This window comes from Lepus europaeus, unplaced genomic scaffold (genome assembly GCF_033115175.1).
Source record: "Lepus europaeus isolate LE1 unplaced genomic scaffold, mLepTim1.pri SCAFFOLD_106, whole genome shotgun sequence".
NCBI classification, from domain to species: domain Eukaryota; kingdom Metazoa; phylum Chordata; class Mammalia; order Lagomorpha; family Leporidae; genus Lepus; species Lepus europaeus.
In genome coordinates, this window is record NW_026909024.1 from 67,501 (window position 1) to 73,788 (window position 6,288).

A 6,288-nucleotide genomic window follows, 5' to 3' on the forward strand; every position below is an offset into this window, starting at 1 on the left:
AACCGAGGGAGCACCACCCGAGGCCACGCAATCGGGGCGGGGGGGGGGGGGTCTGCGGTATAGGTAAAGAAATGGCACTTTGAGCATCCGCGGCCAGGGCCAGGGCAGGCTGGGCGCATTACCAATCCCATTCGCCACAGCCCTTCCCAGCCCCCGCACTCGTCCAGCCGGGCCGGACCACGCCGCGACCGCTCGACACACCTGGCACACACCACCCCACAGGGGGTGGCAAGCACGCAGGCATGCGCCCGCCAAGCCGATACCCCCCACACACGTGGGGACGGCACGACACCGGCAGCCTCCCTCCAGCGAGGCGAAGCACGCACGGGTCTCCCCTTCTCTTACCGCCTCGACCCCCCAACACTCCCAAGGGGCACAGGCAGCAGCCAGAGGCAGCCACAGCAGCGACACCCGGGAGAGGGCACTGGGGGGACAGGAGCAACACCACCACTCGGCTTCAGGCACCTGAGGCACAACCTGGACCGCTCCAGGGGCACCGCACAGGCTCGCGTGGAGTCAAGGCTCCACAGCCACAGCCCACGACAGGGCGACAGCGAGGGATGCCCGCCACGTCACAGGACCCCAGCACCCCCCCGCGCGCAAAAGCACGGGGACAGCAGAGGTCGGGCCGGTTTCCGCACCCCTGCTACCCACACACCACCCACGGGTGGGGAAGGCAGAACGAGGGGCCCGCAGGCCAGAACGAGAGGCTCGGCAGCGTTCGCCATGAACGGCCGTCCCTCATCTGGAGCAGCTTAGGTCCGGCCCAGGAGAGCACCACAGCACCACATCGGTCACAGTCAGCTCGGAGTTTTAACACGTGGAGTGAGGGCGGGGGGCACGACCCGGCAAGGACAGCCACCAGTGGGGCCCGCTGCAGCCTCGCCGGCCCCCGCCTCCCACTGCAGGCGGTAGACAACCCCAGCGGAGAACGCCTGACACGCACACGTGTGGCATGAAGCCACCCCTCATCGAGGTCCTTTCAGTCAGAGGGTTGTCACAACCACCAGGCGATCGGCTCACCAGCGGCAAGGAGCGCACGCGGGTAGAGGACCCGACGCCCGCCTCACCCCCACCGCCCTCGGGCACCATAGGCCGGAGGTGGCATCACCGTCGCGGGACAACCGGGACGAACGCACACAAGCCACCGCGCGAGCCCAAGCAGGTGGCTCTCAGAAAGGAGCACGGTCGAGCACCAGCCCACTGGAAGCCCACTTTGTCCCCGTGTCCCCAACGCACGTCCGGAGTCCCCTCTCTCTGGCGACAGTCACCAGAGAACAGCGTGTCAGCACCTACCTGCAGGTCCAAAACCACAACTCCAAGTATAAAAATGTCCACGCGAGAGGGCACGGGGCTGATGCACTGGACACAGCCACCTCTGAGCTTGGGGACCCGGTCACTTGTCCCCAAAATGCCACCCATCTCTGTTAGAGCACACTCCTCTGCCACCTGGTCGACCTGGGGTGGGGGAGGGGGAATAGGGACATGAGCATGCCACCCGCCACCCGCCACCCGCCACCCGCCACCCGCCACCCGCCACCCGCCACCTACATCCTTAACTCACACACACACGGGCTCCAGTAGACTGGCCTCTGGCCCTCAAAAGGCAACCCAGGGGCCGGCGCCGTGGCTCAATAGGCTAATCCTCCACCTTGGGGCGCCGGCACACCGGGTTATAGTCCCGGTCGGGGCGCCGGATTCTGTCCCGGTTGCCCCTCTTCCAGGCCAGCTCTCTGCTGTGGCCAGGGAGTGCAGTGGAGGATGGCCCAAGTGCTTGGGCCCTGCACCCCATGGGAGACCAGAAGGAAGCACCTGGCTCCTGCCTTCGGATCAGCGTGGTGCGCCGGCCGCAGCGCACTGGCCGTGGCAGCCATTGGAGGGTGAACCAATGGCAACGGAGGACCTTTCTCTCTGTCTCTCTCTCTCACTGTCCGCTCTGCCTGTCAAAGGGGGAAAAAAAAAAAAAAAAAAAGCGACCTTCGATCACTCCCTGAAGGGGGACTTTGGGGAAAAAAACAAAACAAAACAAAACAAAACAAAAAAACAAAACAGTCCAGACCTTCCTTAGTGGCAAGTAGCAAGTAATTAGGGTTAGGCCCAAGTGCAGAAGGACTTCGAAGAAAGAAGAAAGAAAAAAAAAAAAAAAAAAAAAAGGAAAAACAAAGTCCCAGGCCAAGGCACCCTTCCCTCTGCCGCCCACAGATCGACATCTCCGGTCGGTCTCTGCAGTTGGTGGCAGTGGTGGCAGCAGCACTACCAGTACGTAGTGTGACAGGGTGTGCTGGTCTACCCGCCAACAGTAGCGCCACCCCAGTCTAGCCACGTTCAGGCGCGAGGCGACGCCCGCCTCCCTCCACAGCCTCCGCCTGCTCACTTGCCATCCTCCAGGCCCAATCTCCGACCAATACATCAGGCCCCCAGGTCCCAGCAGGGCAGGGACAGTCCTTCCTGCAGCTTAGGGACTTTGTCACACTCTGTCTCGGGCTCCTCGGCCACTTGTCATCCCTTGCCGGCTCCGGAGCCCGCGACAGCCATATCAAGGCGGCCACCAGGTGGAGTCCAACAACCGACACCGAGGAACCAAGGGACAGCCAGCTGGATGCATCCAGGCGGCAGGGGGACGCTCAGAACGTGTTTCTCGGCTGCCCGGGGGCAGAGAGTGTGTGGAGGGGGTCGGGGGCAGGTGTCTGCATAACCACAAAGGCTGTGGGGCATAGGTGCCCACACAGCCGAGGGTTGGGACTCAGCAGGCTGGAAATCTCAGAGCATGAAGTGCCTCCCAAAGACAGGTCTGGCCTCACCTGGCTCCGGGAGTCAGCCTGTCAGACCCCCAGGGAGGGGGTCTTCGTCTTCTCTTGGCTCACGGGGTGTGTGTGGGGAGGGAGAGGGGGGCATCGGGAAGGAGGCTCATCCTCTGGCAGCACACCATCTGTGGCAGAGGCCATCCATGGGCTTCACTATTGCCTGGGATACACTCCACAGATCACTATTTACACAGAAGTTTTAAAAAACGGGGGGGGGGGGGCGAGGGGGGAGTGGAGTGGAGTGGAGTGTGTCATATTCTTATTTTTTGTATCTGTGAACTACATCGAACCTCTTCTCTTTGTATTGATATCACATTCACATAAGAATTGATGAGAATCGTGTTGCACTCAGGACCGTGCGTTCTTCCCAGTGACCCTGGGAATCTAAAGACTTCTTTAAAAAGTCCACTTGGCCACCCAAAGGTGAAGGAAGGAAAGGAAAGGAGGAAGAAAAGACAAGAGAGTGGCAGAGAGAATTAAAAAGAGGGGAAAACATTGAAAGAACACGAGAGAGAGAGAGAGAGAGAGAGAGAGAGAGAGAGAAATTGGAGTAAGAAGAAAAAAAAAGGAGGACGAACAGAAAGACAAAAACTAAGAAGAGAGAAAGAAAACGTAAAAAATGGGGAAAAGAAGGAATGGAAGTTTAGAAAGAAAACCGTGAGGACACGAGGACACGACAAAGAGAGGAAACACATGAGGGAAGGTGGGAGACAAAAATGAAACCAAAATAAGGAAGAGAGGAGAGAGCATGAAGATTTAAAAAGACGAGAGAGAAAGAGACAGAGAGACAGAGACAGAGACAGAGAGAGAGAAGGCAAGCAAGTGGGAAGAAAAAATAAGAAAGGGCAAAGAATATCAAGTCAAAGGGGGAGTGAGAAATAAAGTCGTGAGAAAGAGAAAGAAGCTAGAAGGAGACGGACAGACACACGGACGAGCGGGGAACAGCACGAGAGCAAGAGACAACAGGGAATAAACTGAGAAAGAGAACATAAAAGAAGGAAGGAAGGAAGGAAGGAAGGAAGGAAGGAAGGAAGGAAGGAAGGAAGAAAGAAAGAAAGAAAGAAAGAAAGAAAGAAAGAAAGAAAGAAAGAAAGAAAGAAAGAAAGACGCCAACGGTGACCCACAGGGGACTCAGATCACCCAGGGTGGCGCCCAAGGACCCAAGAGCCGACCCCCAGTCACAGCCCGCTCCCCGCCCCCGGCCAGCTCCCCACCCTTCTCGCGGCAGCGCGGCGGCGCGGCGGCAGCGGCGGCGGCGGCGGCGGCGGCGGCGGCGCCCCAGCCCAGAGAAAAATGCCCCCCCCCCGCCGCCCACCCCACAGCAGAAAGCTCGCCTGTGCTCCACACCGCGCATGTGCTAAACAGGCCCCCAACCACTGCGCAGCCTCCACCCCGAAGCCTCGCGATACTCAGGACACTGTTTAGTCGCCAGCGCCATTTTGGCTTTCACCGGCCACCGTGCCCGATCTGATACTGTGGTCGCTAGGTGGCGCGCGAGTATCGCCGTAGAGAGCTTTGGTTCTCTCGGCGGGGGTGGGTGGGGAGGAAGGGGGGGATGAAGGGCAGGACAGGGCAGAGGAGGCCGAGGGAGGAAGGTGAATGGGGAATGACACTGGGTCCCAGGCCCGTGAGTCAGCTCCAGATCTCTCTCTCTCTCTCTCTCTCTCTCTCTCTCTCTCTCTCTCACACACACACACACACACCCTTGGGCCACGTTTCTCCAGGCCTGGCTCTCCAGAAATCTCATCCAATGATGAGCGGGAGGGCCTCCCGTTAGCTGGTAGCTGGGCCAGACAGGAACACAGGCACACACTCACACTCACACTCTCACTTTCTTCAATGCAATCACTGTCTCCAGCCGGGACGGCCCGCCCTCCCTCCCTAGGTAGTACTGTTATAAAGGATGGCCCAGTATCTCCTCGATGTGTGTCTCCTTCCACCACCAGGAGTTGAAAGGAAATGCGAAGGGTCACCACTGGAAGACCGGGAGGCAGGGTGGAAGCACAACAAACCTGCCCGGCTTTCTATGTTTCTTGGAGAGATACGTTGATTTATGCAATTTTTCTTTCTTTTTTATGTGAAATGCAGTGACAAAGAGAAGGATAGAGAGAGGGGGGAGAGAGGAGAGGTAGGAGAGGTGGTGGGGGAGAGAGAGAGAGGGAGAGAGAGAGAGAGAGATCTTCCATCCACTCATTCATTTCCCAAATGCCCACAGCAGCTGAGGCTGGGCTAGGCCAAAGCCAGCAGCCAGGAACTCCATCTGGGTCACCATTGTGGGTGACAAGGACACAACTACTTGGCCCATCTTCCGCTGACATTGTCTTTAACCTGTTGTGCCACAACGCTGCCTAGCTCCCACTAGCTAGCTTTAAATTTCTGTCTTTTAGCCGGCACCACGGCTCAATAGGCTCAATAGGCCAGGAGAAACATCTGGCTCCTGCCTTCAGACCAGCGCGGTGCGCCAGCCAGCGCGGTGGCCATTGGAGGGTGAACCAAAAAAGAAAAAAAAAGAAAAATAAGAAAAAAAATTTCTTTTTCTTTTCTTTTCTTTTTTTTTTTTTTTTTTTTTTTTTTTTTTTTTGGACAGGCAGAGTTAGACAGTGAGAGAGAGAGAGAGACAGAGACAGAGAGAAAGGTCTTACTTCCGTTGGTTCACACCCCCCCCCCAAATGGCCGCTACGGCCAGGCCAGCGTGCTGCACCAATCCGAAGCCAGGAGCCAGGTGCTTCTCCTGGTCTCCCTTACGGGTGCAGGGCCCAAGCACTTGGGCCATCCTCCACTGCACTCCTGGGCCACAGCAGCGAGCTGGACTGGAAGAGGAGCAACCGGGACAGAATCCAGTGCCCCGACTGGGACTAGGACCCAGGGTGCCAGCGCCGCAGGCAGAGGATTAGCCTAGTGAGCCATGGCGCCGGCCTCTATCTGTCTTTCTTCTAAGATCTTAGGGGAGCCAAGGACCTCTTTTGGGGGCAGAAAGGAGGTGGAATGGCAGTGGATCAGAGATGTGAAAGAAGGGAGGACAGTCTTCCAGAGAGAGCAAGGAGAGGGAGAGAGAGAGAGCGAGCACTTTACTCTGCTCCCCATCAGCAGGTAGGGGTCAGAGGAGGAAGAGAGCAGACTGGGTCTCTGGGAAACAGGACAGGAGCCTGGCCTGGCTTCCCCTTCCCAGCACATGAGCAGAAATGGCTGCACAGTGAGCAGCGTCTGGGCACACAGGATCCAGCTCAGCCCACAAGAAGCTTCTGCTCCCTCCGGTGAGGCACAGAAAGAAGCAGGGGAGAGCCAGCCACCGCACCCCAAGAGACACCGCAGCACCACTCACCCTCCCATTCCAAGAGGGGTTTTGCTCCTGAGAAGTTCTCATCCACTCTCCTCTGTGCCTGGGAAGGCACTGCCCCTAAAATGGCCTTCCAAGTGTTCCAGAGAAACAACACACCCAGTCAGACCTGTGTGTACGTGTATGCGTGTGTGTGGAGATGGAGAG

The 6,288-nt window shown here is 57.9% G+C and overlaps 1 long non-coding RNA gene across 1 annotated transcript; it reads right to left on the bottom strand.

Annotated features, from left to right (window-relative positions):
- Positions 1-676: 676 nt before the first annotated feature.
- Positions 677-4,079, bottom strand: LOC133754467 (uncharacterized). Its single transcript, XR_009865235.1, has 2 exons — positions 4,019-4,079; positions 677-1,458 (listed from the first exon to the last, which is right to left on the bottom strand). It is a non-coding gene; the product is annotated as an uncharacterized LOC133754467 (long non-coding RNA).
- Between the last annotated feature and the right edge of the window lie 2,209 nt (positions 4,080-6,288).